This window comes from Micromys minutus (genome assembly GCF_963924665.1).
Source record: "Micromys minutus genome assembly, chromosome: 5".
NCBI lineage: Eukaryota > Metazoa > Chordata > Mammalia > Rodentia > Muridae > Micromys > Micromys minutus.
In genome coordinates, this window is record NC_137974.1 from 59,511,512 (window position 1) to 59,529,542 (window position 18,031).

General features: G+C 41.5%; 2 protein-coding genes across 5 annotated transcripts in view; one reads left to right on the plus strand and one right to left on the minus strand.

Annotated features, from left to right (window-relative positions):
- SUPT3H (SPT3 homolog, SAGA and STAGA complex component) overlaps positions 1–3,582 on the minus strand; it is a 322,329-nt gene extending 318,747 nt beyond the window's left edge. For 2 of the 3 annotated variants that reach the window (XM_080917256.1, XM_080917254.1), the window contains exon 1: positions 3,385–3,582. The gene's annotated coding sequence lies outside the window, so the exon portion shown is untranslated. The remainder of the gene's footprint in view (positions 1–3,384) is intronic. The other variant, XM_080917255.1, reaches the window with a different exon arrangement.
- RUNX2 (RUNX family transcription factor 2) overlaps positions 1–18,031 on the plus strand; it is a gene marked incomplete at both ends in the record, with an annotated part of 201,627 nt that overhangs the window by 35,076 nt on the left and 148,520 nt on the right. The gene's annotated exons all lie outside the window — the stretch shown is intronic.

The window sequence follows — 18,031 nt, forward strand, 5'->3', positions numbered from 1 at the left end:
AACCTGACCTATGTAGATACATATCTTAAAGAAAATCATCAATGGAAAACAATCAATGCCTACATTTTTTTTCATTTGTAAAAGATGCATATCTCTTGATAACTCTAAGAGTGTCAGGGGCTGACTGACACTCCCATTATGTTATCTGAAAAACTAGTAGCTGTAAATACTTTGTTCAGATATTCTTTGCTGAAAAAGAAAACCACAGGCAGATAGATGGCTAAACAACAAAGATGTAATGTGAACCGGAGGGAGGTGACCAAAGGATGTGAGAAGGTTCACACCAGTGTGAAAATGACTAATTTCACCCAAACCCCTCAGTTTTCAGGTGATGAAAGTGCAGCCCAGAGGGGTTTCTTGAACTGCCCAAGAACACACCATTATTTAGTGACACATGCTGGGACTAACACTGAGGTCCATCCTGAGTCCTTTCTACTATACCACAAGAACACACAAATAAAAGTGGCTCATAATTCACTCACAAGGCCTCCACAAGGTGTCTGTCACAGTGAACTTTGTTGGGAACTATCTGCTCATACCCACCCACAGTGGAGCAGGAAAGAGCTGAGCTCTGGAGTTCAAACACAGGCTCTAAGGCTTATCATGTGACCTTGGGCACCTCACACCACCTCTCTTCCTCAGTCCCTCTAAAGTAGAAACTTAAACTACTTCTCTCCTGGAGTTCATGAAATGATGCCTAGGATCTGACGCACAGAAAGAGCGAAGTTCTTGTGAGGCGCGAGGCACGGCTTTTTAAAAACATGCCAGGGTTCTCATTAAGCAAACTCAAGAAAGGAAGTGGATGGGTGGGATGGTCTCCTCAAGACTAAGCCAGCAGGACCACAGGAGAGACATACAGGGCTCAGTGGCAAAGCTGCTGACATTTAAAATAGCAAGTAAAACAGCTCCTCCTCTTCAGTATGGATTCAGTCAACACAGTGCAATGGCTGAATTCTTCCTCCTACTGTACGTGAACTCCAAGCAAAATCAGTAAAAGTCTAATACGTGAAAAGCAAGTTTCGGATTGATTTCCTATATCTGACCTCAGCAAAAATAACATTTTCAACAGGAACACTCAAATCTTCTGATCTTGCTGTACTGGCCTATGTGTAGTCCCTTACACCAAAGTCGATTTGTTTTCTTCTTTCTCAAAGAGAACCAACAATCACACTACCCATGATTTCTATGCAACGTAAAAGGTTAAGCTGACAGAGGCTAAAGTAACCAAGTCACTCTCTAGCCTTACTCCAGATATGGCTTAAATAAGGGCCACAGCCTGGACGTCGTCACTGTTTTCAACATTTTGGAAGCTGCAAAATAGCTAATCACCCCATGACGAGCCTAAAAAGTGTGGCCATGTTAGCACTGTCCAAACTGGAACATGTTTGATTATATGAAAGGTTCTCCAGTAGCAAGTGCATAGCTATCCCAGAAAAAATTAAGACCAACTCGGTGTGCTGTGCGTATCATGAACTATTCTCTGCATATGAAGTAATTCATAAACTGTAAGCTGCCATTCCAGAGCCAACGATTATCTTCAGCCTTGAGGCCAAGGCCAACATTTTACAAATATCAGACAGGAGTTCTGGGTACAATCTACCATGACGGTTTTGTTTTGGGGTTTCCCCCCTTATGGTTTATTTTCAAGGCCTGAGGGCATAGCTTAGTTAACAGAGCATCCACTTAGTATGTGGGGGGGCCCGGGTTCAACCCCCAGCACAAAAAGGGAAGAAGGGAAGAAAGGCAAGGAGTGGGGAAAGTTTTATTCTTAAGATTTACAAAACCTCAGATAAAAATAGTTGAGCATATATCAAAGAAAGTGGTCTCATGACACATTTATCTCCAAATTTCACTTTTCTCTTCAGAAGTTTAAATATGAGTGCTAAAATGATTCAAAAATTGCTCAAAGGCTACTACAATTTAATAAACTGCTCTATAATACAAAAAGTTAAGGGGGGGGGCTCGCCATCTTCTAAATGGTGGGAAAAAAACAACAATAAAAAGAATTTAAAGTTTTCTCTAAGAGCTAACCAAACGGTAAAAGACAATGGAAGCCACGGATAATTAAAGAAAACTCTAGTTAGCACTGTTGTCTTTCCAACTTAATCTGTCATTAGCTTTAGAACCAGAGTCAGAGTAGTTGTGCTTTAATTTGCTAAGCTGTAAATAAATACTTGCAGATCTACACTTTGGATGAAAGGCATATTGAGATATAATTATGATTCCTTAAAGTATAAATATCCCAAAAGCCGGCCTCTTTGACTTAAAACTCAACTAAATAATTGCAACCAGCTCTCAATACCTGTGGGAACTCATGCAATAACCACCATGCATGGGACTACTTACATTGTAATTAATTTGCTAACCAATTAAAAAGCAAGCTCAGCAGGGACACCAGCCACATTTCAAGTGCTCAGTAGTCACCCGCACCTGGTGGCTACCATATTGGTAGCCCACAATGTATAACATTTCCAGCTTGGCAGAAAGTTCCTTTGGGCAGTGCAGCAGGGGGGAAGGATGGGAAACTTGGAATAGCATGGTTAATTAGGTCCGGTTGTGCAAAGCATTATCTAGAAACTGTCCCTTAGTAATCAAATTCCGCCTCTCTGAAACACACAGAAATTCCACCATTTGTTTCTTTCTTTAAGTGAATCTTTTAACAGTGAACTGCTCCTCGAAAATACTGAGAACCCAGGTCTTATTCCAGATAAATATGTACCCGTTTCTTCCTGAGTTTCTACCAACTCCACGGACATGAAGCTAATTTTAATCCGGGTGTACAGTTCAACACTGCTACCTGTCTGAACGTCAAATATATTCCACTGTCCCTATAACTCTTATCACTTGTCACTTCAACTGTCCTGACTTTCAAAAGAGAAGGCAAGATGGCAATTTTCTTAACTTGGAAAGCAAATGTAATTAATCACGACTGACGTGATGTAAGTAAGCTCTTCTCCCATAAACCTGAGTTTTGAACTAGGCTGTGATGATCGCCATCTACACCCCACAACACCAACTAAATGATTTCTTTCCCCAGGGTTCCCAGAGGCGAGCTCTGACAGCAGCATCGCTATGTCCTCTGTCCCTCAGCCTGCACACTGCACTTCCTTCCGCTAACACTACTTAGCTTCCAAAAGTAGAGCTTGCCTTCCTGAAGGATTCCCCACCCATCTGGGTGACACGCGAAACGGTGCCTCTCCGCCTGGCCCCCGAGGCTCCCCTCGCCTCACGCCCACCGGCGACAGGGAGGAGCCACCGCGCATCCCACGCTCGGCGGCCTGCACCCGGCTGGGCCCGCAGCCCGGGGCTAGACCTTTGGCTGCCACATCCCTGACGTCCCCATGACCTCGCCCCACTCCCCGCCGCCCCCACGCGCCCCACAACCTCTGCTTAAGACACGTGGAGGCACGGCTGCGCGTCCCGCGTGGAGAATGAGAGGGGACAGAGATGGCGCGGTGTCTGCGGCGGCGGCCCCGGGACACGATGGGCAGTGGGGCGGGGAGTGGGGGGCAGAGATTGTAGAGAGGGAAAAGGTGACTGAGCTAGGCTGGGGGTTGGGGGGAGTAAGATGGCGAGAGAGCCACTATGAGGGGCGGGGCGGGGTTAGCGAAGCCTAAGGTGACTACCGGGACTGGCCAACCCATGCGGCGAGAGCGCATGCGTACTCGGCTAGATGGCGCGCGCGGTCGCGGGACTGCTTCTTCTACTTCCGCCACACTCCGGGGGCGGGGCTTTGTGCTCTTACCATGGCGGACAGAGGGCCTCCCAACCGCGCGCGTGGCAGAGCCTCAGAGAGGGAGTTGGGATGGGTAGAGTGAGGGGCTGGGCTGAGGTTTGCCCAGTGCAGATTCTGCAGCCTTTAGGAGTGAGCCAGAAGAGCTAGGATCGTTTTTAGAGTCGGTGACCAACACCAGGAGATTATCCATACAAGCTTAGGGTGAGCAGAATTGTTTCAAATGATGGGGGTGCAGAGTTCAGAAAGACCCGCGCCTCAGAGAAGCACTGTGTTGGGGCTCATCCTGTTCTGGGACCTGGAAACACCAGCTTCATTCCACCCCACCTACTCGTCCTTTACCCCAAATCAAAAGCCTGTGACAACTGATTTGCAAAGTTCTCCCCCGCCCCACCCCAGTTCTTGTCTGCTAAGTTCAGTTACTTTAAAAAGCATGCTTTTGGTTGATACCTTTCACTGTTGGGGAGGCTTTAAGCAGTGGTGGTTTTTCCTAAGGATTTGGCATGGTCCTCATAAATCTTGCACCGCCGGTATTGGCTTATATGTATGACTTCTGTCTTCCCATGTTTGATGGTTGCAAATGTAGTTATTTTGTGTATAGCTGTCTTCAGACACACCAGAAGAGAGCATCAGATTGCATTACAGGTGGTTGTGAGTCATCATGTGGTTGCTGAGAATTGAACTCAGGACCTCTGGAAGAGCAGTCAGTGCTCTTAACCACTGAGCCATCTCTCCAGCCTGCAGGTGTAGTTCTTTAAAGCACTCAAGACAATGCTGCGTGACGCTTTCACGCCTCAGCTGTTTAGGAAAGAATACATCCATTATCCTGCCACCTCAAATATTATTCTTATTATTACTATATTATTTATACTATTCACTGTCTTAGTAAGGGTTTCATTGCTATGAACAAACAACATGACCAAGGTAGCTCTTATAAGGACAACATTTAATTGAGGCTGAGTTACAAGTTCAGAGAGGTTCAGTTCATTATCATCAAGGCAGGAGCATGGCAGCATCCAGGCAGGCATGGTACAGGAGAAGCTGAGAGTTCTACATCTTCACCAGACAGCTAGGGCGGGAGTCTTATAGCCCACACCCACCCAACAAGGCCACACCTACTCCAACAGGGCCACACCTTCTAATAATGTCACTTGCCCTGGGCCAAGCATAATACCATCACATTCATCTTTACCAGGTCTTTTCTAGCTGCCTCTGTTAATGTCTTGCCTATGAATGTATGAGTTCTGTAATAATCCTAGTGTCTTTAAAACAAACATTCAGCTGATTATCTCCTCTCTGAATTACCTTGTACTTAGTTCTCTCTAACTAACAGACACTTCAATATTCGTCAGGTACACTTCCAAGAGTAAAGGATGAGGAGTTTCACCATGAAGTGTAAGATTCAGTCTTACTCTTCCCTAGGCAGAGTGTGTGGTATATGGGAAAGTACCTAAGAATTGTCATTACTTCCTTAAAAAGTAAGATTAGATTAGATACAATAGTTAAAAAGTTGTTTTGTTTTTTGGATTTTTTTGTTTGTTTGTTTGTTTGGTTGGTTGGTTGGTTGGTTGGTTGGTTGGTTTTGGTTTTTGTTTTACGTTGCCAAGAAAATAGGGAGATTGAGCATTGGAGAAGTCAAGATCAGCCTTGAGTACATGGTGATTTTAAGACCAGCCTGAGCTGTCTTAAGATTAAAAAATAAACTGTTGTGAAAACAGAAGACACACTATCCAAAGAAATAAAATTCCATGTAATCATTTTAATTAAAACTGTTCAATTAATATCACACAGTCATTTCACCTCCAGAGATAAAGACCAGATTTGACTTATAAACAAATTATAGCTGTTAGGTCCAAAAGAAACTCGGGACAAATGGCTATCTTGTGCCTATTAGCAAGCCAAAGCACATGCTGGCCTCCAGGATTCCTTGGTATCACAAGAACCTGTGGCTCTTCTCAGAGCTGCTCATCTTGTGTCCCACCCTAAACCTTTCCAGCTGGCTTCCCTCACCCAGCATCTTAATAACCCTACTGTTTCAGCTATGCCCCCTCTTTACCTCCTCTCTCTAGGTCTCCATGGCACAGACTTTCTTAGTCTTCCTCTCTTGCTCTCCCCATCCCTCCTTTCACTGCCACAACCAGTCTGCTGGTCATGTTTAGTCCGCTGCTTTCTCTTGCTGCTCTGGACTCTTCCAGATGCCTCTGGCTGTGCTCTCCCTCATACTTACAGTAAAAACCTTCCCCTCCCCCCATGCCTTGTAGCAGCCACGTCCTGCATTTATACAATAACAAAGCTAAACAAAGCTCTTGCTGAAGTTAAAGCTTTGCAGACTATTGGCTCTCAGGAAAAAGAAAATTATTTCCAAAGTGGGTGGGGAAAACACAGCATGAGGCCAAGTGACATCACACCAAAAGAAGAAGAAAAAGAAGGAGGAAGAGGAGGAGGAAAGAAGACAAAGCAGCAGCAGCTTGGCTCTAAGGCCTATTTTCAATGACAAAAGAAAGAAGCCCTCATTCTAGAAAGGACAGCAGAAGCCATAGCTAATAGGGAACATCTCTGTGTGGAAGCCACTTCTTCACATAGGGTGGTTCACTTCCAATGACCTGCAAGTTTTGCTCTTGTCATCCAGGATTTTAAATTGTTAGGACAACTATGAAAATCTCACTGTAGAACGTCCTAGGGAAGACTGCACACTGTTTAGAGTTGCATACACATTTGTTGCTATATTCAACTGCTTTTCTGACATAAGAAACTTTTTTTGGGTATAATCTCAAGAGCAACCTTATTTTGTTTTATAGGCTAAATACTTCCTGGCAAAGTTTCTTAACATCATTAGGCATCTGTGTTTATATCTATAAGACAAGACATTAAATCTGCAAGCTACTTAAAAGTCTATGCTCCCTTAAAATAGGAATTCCCGAAAGTTAGGTCCTAAAGTTGTACAGAATCAGTTTAACATGTTCGCTTTCAAATGGAGGTGAATATAAAGAGCTCTTTAGATACATGAAGATATCCAACTCACTTTATATATTTCAAAAGAAAAGAATATGAATATGAAAGAAGTAATTTGTTGATTCATTAGAAAAAGTGATGATGGCATTTGTGCATAATCAAACTGACTGCTCCTACCTTTCAATTGCATTCATATGTTTCAAAGCAGAAAAAGCAACATATTGATAAGACATATTAACAGTCGCAATACTTGGTAGCTTTGGAAACTGAAAGAATGGGGGCTGCAGTGATGGCTCAGCAGCTAAGAGCTCTTGTTTGGAAAGAATCCAAGTTCAGCTCCCAACTCTCATATATGCTGGCTCACAACCATCCATCCATAACTCCAATTCCAGAGTACTTCACACCCTGTTCTGACTTCTGAGAGCACGAGGATTGTATACGTGGTACACATATTTTCATGCATCTGAAACATTCAAAAAATAATATAATTTAGTCTGAAAATAAAAACTAACCAGAATCATCCTCCTTGGAGACTTTTTGTTCTATCCAGGCCTAAAACAAACCAGCATCTTTTAAAAGTAGTGCTTGGTCACTGAGAAATGGTGATTTTTTTTTTTTTTTTTTTTTTTTTTTTTTTTTTTTTTTTTGAGAGTCAAACTAGGAAGGGAATCTTAAAACATCCAACTAGGAAGGGAATCTTAAAACATCCAACTTTCAATGAGCTCTGGGACTCTCCAGGTAAATGGGAACCTATCCTCATGGAATCCAGTGTCTGATACTCTCCTAGAAGCAAACAACTTTCACTTTGCAACAAATATTTACCATGTGTCTGATGTGCCCTAGAAGCAGCTGATGTCATAGTCAAACTTACAGCCCAGTAGGAGAAATCCTATAAGCAACTAAATAAATAGCAACATTCTATATAGTACATGTGAAGGTAGCAGGTGTTACCAGGAAGGGGAAAAATGTAAAGTGGAAGAATATGGGATGAGGGAGTTGCCATTGAAAACTGGCAATTTGGGGCCAGACAGACTGAGAAAATGCCTCTGGGACGCTGAAGTTCAGAAGGCAAAGCAGATTGCTACAAATGTGGGAAGGGCCAGGCTGAGTCAAGTCACTGAGGCAGGATAGGTCTGATGAGGTGGAAGATCTACCCAAAGGTTCTGAGCTGTAGAGTTACCCAGAAAGAAAAGTATGTGCTTTGAGGCCAGAGAGGTACAAGGAGAATCCAAAGGAGAGATGACAGCTAAACCTTCAATACCAAAATCTTCAGAGGACACTGCCCATTCAAAGCACAACAAAAGTATGCTTTACATTGTTTTTAAGAAAATGTGAGGAAGTCTAAGTCTCTTTTGATTTAAAATAAGAAAAAAACAAAAACAAAAATAAAGTCTCTGGAGGGGGACATTAGTACCTGAAAATAAGGTGGAGAATTCAAGTGGAGTCCAGTATATATAATATCCAGTTCTTCAGTGTGTTTTAGCGGAAATATAGATGTGAAATTGAATGTATTTTGGTGAATTATTCAAATAACTGCTTTCCTCTCCTGTTGCATATGGAAACAGAGCCAAAAATTAATTGATGCCATGTGCAATATACCACAGTGTGGCTCATGCAACCTGCCCTTCCTGCCTCACACCCCATAGCTGAATGCAATAAGCCTATTTTAACTAAGTAATGCTCAGATCAAGTGTTAAGTAATAATCAAAGAATGTAAAAACAGGCTTAATTTCTAGCATCTACAGTATATATGTATATATATGATATAGCATATATATGATACATATTTTTATATACATAATATACGTGCCCCCTTTTTTTCTTTTCCTAGAATCTTTTTGAACAACCTCACTAACTCGGTCAGGTATACTGAAAAACAGATGGGCTCTGGGGCCACATTTTGGCCACAGAAACTTGCTGTTGTTCAGCCTCTCTGAAAGTAAGCATCCTCCTCTGTGTATTGTTGCAGGCTTCAGATGGAAAGAGTTCCACCCAACTGGAAATGCTCCTTGGTGAGCAGCTTTTGCTGTATTCCTGTTTTTAATGATCTATTTGCAAATTTTATAACTTTTATCTTCTAGTGCACTGAGTTTAAAATATAAAGAGGAATCTTGTCTCATATAGGAGGGTTTGTTTCTGATAATATAATAAATGTATATGAACATGACAGTTATTTTTTGTCTTCTCCTTCTCCTCTTCTTCCTCCTCTTCCCCCTCCTGCTTCTTTTTGAAATAGTTGTACAGTTCAGGCTAGCTTCAAATCCATGATTCTCCTGGCCTGGACTCTGGACAAGCCTGGAACTTTTGATCTCCCCTGCCTAAGAATCCCCAGAATCTGAGATTGCAAGCATATACCTTCATGTCCTCCACCAATGAGACAACTACTCTTTTTGACAAACATGTATTGAGGTTCCAGTAGGTACAGGAAGCATTCATTGTTTTATTTTTCATTTAGAGACATAAAGATTGGTAACAGAGGTCCTGTCTTCCAAAAGACTTGTTGCTATTGAACTAGGAAAGCCAAAGGCATTGTGACAATATGTAATGTCTGCTGAGTTCTCTTTGACCTTTGGCCTATATGTCAGAGAGTCTTGAACCACCATTCTAACTCACCAGTAAGCCTTATACCCAACTGGAAAGTTCTTTGTGTCTCCTTGGGGTTAATGTTCTCCCCTCTGGCACTGAACTCCACTTGATGCTAAATCGGTAAAGTTTATGGATGAATTGCTGTGTGTGTCACTGTTTTGGTACCCTGCCCCTTTCAACATTGTACTCAAAACTTCTTGAGTCACAAACGCCCATACCCTGTTCATGCTGAGTGTTTTGGTCATCTCTCTCTCTCTCTCTCTCTCTCTCTCTCTCTCTCTCTCTCTCTCTCTCTCTAACTTGAGATTCTAGAAACCCCACTCTTTGAGGTTAACTGGCCACCCAGCTGCTTGTACTTTCCTAAATTATTTGGAGTTCATTTCCTTTGCAACTGTCAACTCTAATGTTAAGTAATCCCCTTTCTGTGAATAAATTGTAGAAGATAGAAAATTAGGGAGTAGTCACCGTGGGCGTTAGATGTGGACTGACACAGAAAACATAGGCGGCTTCTCTCTATGTAAATTTCATCCTTCAGTTGAGGATAACAATTTGAACTCCTAAAATAATGCTATTGTCACATGAGAATGAATGTAAAGAGTCTCACACATTGTTAACACTTAATTCTCATTAATTCGAATCTTATCACTAAGACAATGAGTCAGAACTCAAGTCTTGGAAAGTGAGTCATCTGTGAACACAGTGGGGAAAGATGACGTAAGCAGAGGAGGCAGCATTAGGAAAGTCATGGTGTATTAAAAAAAATCGCAAGTCCAGCATGATGAGGCACAGAGTCTGGAAAGAAATTTGTCAGGGTCAGATCAAAGAAGTCTTAGACATCATAATTGAGAGTATGGGCTTTATGTAATTAGAAATTGGAAGTGTTGAAATGATTTTTAAGGTGATGTCATGATTACAGGAGTCTGTTAGAAAGATAGAAGTCACCTTCAAGTTAGAAGAAAAAAACAGAAGACACGAACAGTTCAGTAAAGAGATAAAACAGGCAGAGCTGAGCCAATGAGGAAGGAAACACAAGACGATGCTAGGAGAAACAGAACAAGGAACATTGTAGGACTCAGTTACTGACAGGTAATACTTGAGAATAAGAACTGAAGAGATGTCTGGATGGGAAACACACTTGCCACACATGATTAAGGATATGAGTTTAAATCCCCAGAAATCCTGTAAAAACCCAGGCAGGGGAATGTCTTCCTGTAATCCTCATGCCCCACAGGCAGATGGCAGGTGGAGACTGGATAATTCATTGAAGAGTCTATGCTACCTAACCTTCCATATGTAGCATTCAACTACAGAAAAAAAAATTGTGACTGTATCTCAATCAAACACTGAAGGTTATCTTCTGGCCTCCACACACAGAGAACATTCTATACATCACAGACACACACACACACACAGAGAGAGAGAGAGAGAGAGAGAGAGAGAGAGAGAGAGAGAGATAGTCTAAACTCAACAAGAGAATTCACAAATGATTCCAAGGTTCCTTGGATTGCCACATAGATAGCAATACCATTTATCAAGACAACAAGGAAGATTAGGAAAGCCAGTTTCAGACCTGCTATGTTTTATGATGACTGCACAAAATCGCAGATAGCTCTAAGCAGTAGTCAGTTGGAATAACCCAACAGTGTTAAAGGCAAAACCTAGAGCAAAGACTAAAGTCTAAAACCACAGGACTAAATGGATGAACTACTTTTCTAGTGCCATGCTAGAACATCATGGCAAAGACAACAAAGAAGAGAGGGTTATTTGGGCTTATGGTTCCAAAGGGTCAGAGTCCATGATGGCATAGCAAAGTCATGGTAGCAGAAGCAGGAAGGGCTTACATTTTGAACCACAAGCACAAAGCAGAAAGAGTGAACTAGAAATGAATCAAGTTTTTTAATTCTCAAAGCCTACCTTCAGTGGCATACTTCCTTCAGCAAGGCCATGCCTACTCAAATAGCACCTCTAACCAAGGACTGTGTATTCAAAAAAAAAAAAAAAAAAAAAAAAATCTAAGCCTATTGGAGACGTTCTTATTAAAACCACCACAATAGACATGTAGCTTGAGGAACCAGATTCATTATTTTACACTCATCACTCAAATATGATGCTTTGCCCCATTCTTATATTCATCTGGAAAAAAGGAAGGAAGGAAGAAAGAAAGAAAGAAAGAAGAAAGAAAGAAAAGAAAGAAAGAGAAAGAGGGAGGGAGGGAGGGAGAGAAGGAAAGAAGGAAAGAAAGAAAATAAAGAAAGAGAAAGAAAGAAAGAAAGAAATGTTTTCAATAGGATCTCTGTGGATACAGCTAAAGCCAAACAATGAAATAGTCAAGAGAGCTCCTAGAACAAGGACAAGTGAGTCTGGGTCCTCAACACATGCAATGAGTGAGGCAGACAGTCTATAAAGAGCACTGAGAATGTAGTCATTTCCTGATGTCAGGAGAGCAGTGGCAAAGGCACATTTATGATACTAACACATGAGTTAATGTCAACTGGAGTTAATGTTCAAGGTAGGCTCTGGCCAAAAAAAAAAAAAAAAAAAAAAAAAAAGAAGAAGAAAGAAAGAAAGCTTTATAGATAGGAAGAGAAACTTGGTTGTTCTGACTTAAGGGAAAAGTAGATAAAGAAAACCCTTATTCTTTCCAAAAACTGCTCGCCATGAGGAGACAGGGTATCTAGAAACACATCTAGAGATGAGGGGAGAAAATTATGTTCAAAACATTTGAGCCTATTTGTGGGGTTTGGAGAAGAAACTGGCCAAGAGAATAAAGCTGAATGCTTAGGATAGAAGAAAGCCAATGATAATTGCATTGGGAAGTTTATATAGTACTGGATCCTGGAAGAGACAGCAGAAGGCTCTGTGGAGTCCAAGAAGTAGCTAAGACCTAAAATGGAGAAGGTAGACTAGGAGAAAGAAATGAAGAGGAAGCTGTCCATACAGGTTGACCTTAGTTTTTCCTAATATAGGAGAGAAGCTACATGAAGAAAAATGGGGGGTGACAAGGTAAATCTTATATAAAATGATCTAGGGTGGCTGGGCCACCATGAAAAGTGGGGAAGCATGGGAGGCTGGCTGAATTGAAGCTAGTCAGTACAGAGCAGTGATTCTAACATGGAATTACAACATCTGCTTCTTGTTAGAAAGGAATACGTGGTCCCCATCCCACACCTACAGAGTCAGAAACCCCCAAGGGCAGGCTCTGTGGTCTGCCTTAGCAAAGCCCTCCAGGCGATTTTGAAGTACAACCCCTGGGAAATGCTTGCATAGAGTTTCTACAGAATCTGTGGCTTCCCTAACCAGCAAGCAAGGACAAGGTACAAACTGTGATACCCAACCATATCCTAGGCAGTTTTTTTTTAAGTAATATTTTCCACATTGCAATAAAAATACACTTACTTGGCATGTTAGGGATTCTGTAAATTTCTATGTCGAAACGAGTGCCGTACAAGGTTTTAAAAATCCGAACAGAGAGATTCCTTTCATCTGAATCTCAGAAAGCACTGTTTTTAAGAAGTGTCTCACTACTCAAGTTTTAAACTTATAATAGAGAAATAATGAAATTGCCATTCACTTCCTCAAAAAATATTCCATGACCCAATACTGTAATAATAGTTCTTGGATTTTGCTTGGGCACTGATGTCATCTCAATGTAAGTGATGGTGATCAACTCTCGTGGGGGACATCTTTATGAATGAAATGTTCTCAATTTTAAGTTTCCCTCCCATAAATTTATTTTCGGGTCTTGATTCTGGCTACTGCCTATCTGGCAGCAAGTAATGACCTCTGGCAAAATAACTGAGCGAACAGAAAATGGTTGTTAATGAACTTGGAGGTGACCTGTTAAGCATAGCCCACTAGTGTCTCCAGAATGAAATGCATGTTCCACTGAGCCTTTTGTATGTCATACCAATAGTAAAGTCATTTTCTACTACTATTTCTTCAACAATGTTGTCAGGGTTTAAATATTTGGAGCCTAGTTAGGAACTATTTTCACTATCTGGTGAATGTTCCTTTGAATACCCCCAAACAATGGAAAAGCCAATAGACTCATAGTCTAGAAGGATTTTAAGAATTTATTTACATGCTGACTTATCCAGGTGTGTCTTACATAAAGAAATATGGGATCTAGGAATCCGTATTTAAAAACCAGATGTGAGCAGGCAGAAAACAATGAGCCACCCCCCCACCCCATTACTTTTACAGATAAGACTGGGCTCCATAAGAATGTGGATGGAGAGCAAACAATGACTCACAGTAAGGAGAGCTAGTAAGCCTGAATCACAACCTGATTAAAACACTGTGTAAATAGGGAAAAACATTGTCATGGAACAATGCAAACGCAGATTTAAACCCATTAGCTTAGCACATTCCAACACAGTGGGGGTATAAGTGGAAAAGATGAAAAAGTGGAAGAATTGGGCTTTCTGGGTCCCTGTACTCTGAAGTCAAACTAGGTAGCTAATTCTCCTTAACCTGATGCTACGTGACCAAGCAATCTTTACGTTTTTTCTTTTCTTAACTCCAAGAATGATGGGATGATGTCTATGAATAACATTTTACTTCTAAATATGACACTAGACGCACTGGAAAGTTTCCATTTCTGTAGCAATCGTATTGTCTCACTCAAATCAGTAACTCAGCAGTGTGGGTTTTATTTGGATCTCAAGTGTGCTCATTCTAGAGGGGAGATGTGTTGCCTGGTAAGAGGGAAGGAACAGATTCCAGTTCTGAATTTCACTCTGAGGGGCTCCGGCACCCCATCGTAGCAGCAATCCAAGCCAGATACCTGCTGTATCAGCCAGCTTTCCATAACTATAAAAAAAATAGAGGGACAATGAATTTGTAAAGAGAAAATATGTATTGTGGGTCATATTTTGCAAGGCCCAGTCCAAGATTAAGCAGGTTCATTGATTTAAGTCTCTGGTGGAAATGCCAGATGCATGGGCTGGGAGAACATGCTGGGAAAACAACTGCTTACCTCTTCAGGAAGTAGCAAAAGAAAAGAAGAAAATTCGGTCAGGACCCCAAGATTTCCTTCAAGGACATGCACCCACCCAGTGACCTAAAACCCCATCAACTCTACCCTCTAAAACTCTATAGCACCGTTAACATCAATCTAGATGCTGCAGGCCTGTAACTCAGGTGTGGACAACAAGAGGAAACAGGTGCTTAGTCACTTCATAAACGGACCCTTCGCCCCTCGAAAGTCCTTGCGAATACAGAGAACTGAAAGACGGTGAGAATCTGAGTTCGGTCAGAAATGCAGTGTTGATGACTTCTTCGGGTGTACGTGCCAGCAGACTAGGAAGATCACTCATTTCAAGAGTTTAACGAGTTAGATGATGGAAAGAGATTGGTAAATGGAAAGAAAGCTAGTTGTAAGGTTTTCCCCCCCATGAGAAGGAGAGGCAGTGGGGAGGGGGAGGAGGCCAATAGGTAGAGAGATATATTAGGTACAGTGGGGGAGGCAGATTTCTGGGAACGCAGGTTTCTAAGGTGTTGGATGTGGGAGGCAAAAAGCACACATCTTCTGGAAAAGACATCAGAATTACTCCGAAGTTTAATATTTAGACACTTCTTTTACTTACTTCTTATTTGGGGACTACTGGGAACCAAACCCCCAAACTTGCTCATTCAGGCAAGCAGTCTTCCACTGGTCTACACTGATCCGCAAAGCGGGAATTGCACCATGAGTCCTAAAACGTGGGCCTAAGGGAGGGAGGGAGAAGACAAGCAAAGGCATTTGAAACAGAGAGACACAAAACTCAGTTGTTTCTGGTTTTCTTTACCTTACACCACAGCCTATGAAAGTGAGCCTTTTGTCTTAAAGTTGATGTGGCTGCAACAAAACACCACATCCAAAAAGCAAGTTGGGGAGGAAAGAGTTTATTCAGCTTACACTTCCACACTGCTGTTTATCACCAAAAGAAGCCAGGACAGGAACTCAAGCAGGTCAGGAACCTTGAGGCAGGAGCTGATGCAGAGGCCATGGAGGGTTCTGGCTTCTGACTTGCCTCTCCTGGCTTGCGCAGCCTGCTTTTCTTATAGAACCAGGGCCACCAATTCAGGGATCACATCACCTGCAGTGGGTTGGGCCTGCCCACATTGATTACTGAGAAAATGCCCCATAGCTCCATCTCATGAAGGCATTTCCTCAACTGAGGCTCCCCTCTTTCTGATCACTATAGCTTGTATTAAGTTGACACACAAAACTAGCCAGTATACCTTTTAAATAAATCGTACACAATTGAACTCAAATCAGTTTAATGTGAGAAAAATGTTAATTCTAATACTTCAAAAAGAATCTTTTTTAATGAAAAAGCTTTCTTTCTTTGGGGGTAGGGGTGCTGCTTTTGGTTTGGAGTGTTTTTTAAAGGTTTTGGGTTTTCCTATACAGAGTCTTACTATGCAATTCAAGATGGCCTCAAACCCACAATCCACCTGTTCCATCCTTCCCAGCACTGAGATTATGAGGATATAACACTATGACTAGCTATGAAAAGATTTCCTAATTAAAATAAAGATGTGAAACCTGAGTAATTATGATCTCTTGACAAGTGCAAAGGCTTTAGAATAAGAACCTCTTCTAACAGATATTATGGAGCAAATTTGTTGAACCAAAATAGTTTCTTAAAAAAATTGATTACACAAGAAATAACTAAAATTTTAATTTTTATAATTATGAATAAACTATTAAGCTATAATTCCATACATTCACCACTTTGGCTATACAATTCACTGGTCTAATTAATTTATTGAGTTGGGTGACGATCACAGAACCTAATTTTAAAACATCTTTACTTCCTCAGTAAGATCATATATGCCCTCAGTAAGATCATATATGCCCTATATGATTACTTTTCACCCCTGATTCCAGCCCTTGATAACCACTAGTCTACTTTCTCTCTCTCTTAGACAAGTTGGGGCATCTCATAAACAGAGAGAATTAGCTTTTAGTTTCTTGGGGAAACAGGACACGGGAGATATAATTAGTTTGGATTCACGGTTTCAGAGTTCTACCTTTCTCCATGGTGGAGAAGGCATGGTGGAACAGAACAGCTCACCTCTCACTGGAAAGTGTGTGTTGAGAAAGTGCAGGTGGTAGTGGACTTCCTTCATCTTTCTCTTTTAGGCTCTCCAGGTCTTGGGACAATTGGGTGACATCATGCACACTCAGGATGGGCATACAATTCGATGAGACCATGTAAGCCCAGGGTGGGCTTCTCCCTTCATTTTTGTTTTCTGCAAACAGCCCCAGATCTAGAGAAGTGCTCTATTTTATCTCTCAGCTGTTTCTCAACCCACTAATGTTGACAAGATCACATATCACAGGGAGACAAAATATGAGGATCTGAATATGGTATCTTTCACTTAGCATGATGTCCTCCATGTTCATCCATTTTGAAATACATGAGTATTTCACTGACTTATAATGACCACACAGTGAGACCCATTGACTAGACATAACACATTTTATTTACCCATTCACAAACTGATGGACATCGGAATGCTCTCCACTTTCTTCATATGTGCTTTGGACAATGCTTGTCTTTACTTCACGTTGCAAACCTGGGAGTAGAACGTCTGATTCACATGGTAAATCTGTTTCATGATTAAAGAAACAATCTAAATGTCTCCCAAAGTCACTGCACCATTAACATCCCCACCAGCAATGTTTGAGCTTTCCCGTTTCTCCACCCCTCATCAATGTTTGATCTTGTCTGTTTGATCACAGGAACCTTAGTGGATGTGAAATGGTATCTCCAGTAGTTTTATTTGCATTTCCCCAATGACTAATGGTGCCAGGCTTAGGATACTCAAGAATGTCATTGCTGATCCTTTAGGAAAATGTCTCTTTAAACTGTTTTCACTATTTTATGAAGCTAAAATTTAAAAATGATTGCTAAGTTGTGTATATCAAGTTGCTTTGGGATGTTCTAGTTTTGTCTTTGAGATAGGTCCTTAGTATGTTGGCAAAGATGCCCCCAAACTTCTGTGATCAAGCCTTTTTGCCTCAGCTTCCCACATAGAACTCTGCCTTTGATGACCTCAGCATAGACTAAAATCTTTCTTACTTTAGTGTTCCCTCCATCTAATGTTGACCCTAGCCTTGTGCATAGAACACTTCCAGACTATGTGGATTCATTTTTCTCCTTTGGACTTAGCCAGTAGCTCCATTATTTACCTTCTACATGGTTCTTTGTGTAGGCATTTTGGGATGTCTGCTGAAGTTGAGTGCTTGATGCCGTTTTCTTCCACGTGTAGATGAGAGACTCCTCATTTTTATTAGACTTCAGTTTTCCCCACCTGCTAACTAAACTTGTAAAGAATTGTCATGAGGGACTGGAGAGATGGCTCAGTGGTTAAGAGCACTGACTGCTCTTCCAGAGGTCCTGAGTTCAATTCCCATCAACCACATAGTGGTTCACAGCCATCTGTAATGGGATCCAGTTCCATCTTCTGATGTGTTTAAAGAAAGCGACAGTGTACTCATGTATATAAATTGAATAAGTAAATCTTTAAATTAAAAAAAAAAAGGAATTGTCACGAGAAGGTAAGAGTAACCACGAAAAACTCAAAGAAGTTCTCAGATGTAATCAGTGTTGACTAAGCAGGACCTGTAATCACAGCAGCTAAGAGTCTGTGCCACCAGCCCTCAGCTATAGTTTTGATTAATAGAGGTTACTTAGCTACTCTGTTTCTTCTGAAGGAATTTTGCAAGCAGAGCTGGAAAGATGGCTCAGTGTGTAAAGTGCTTGT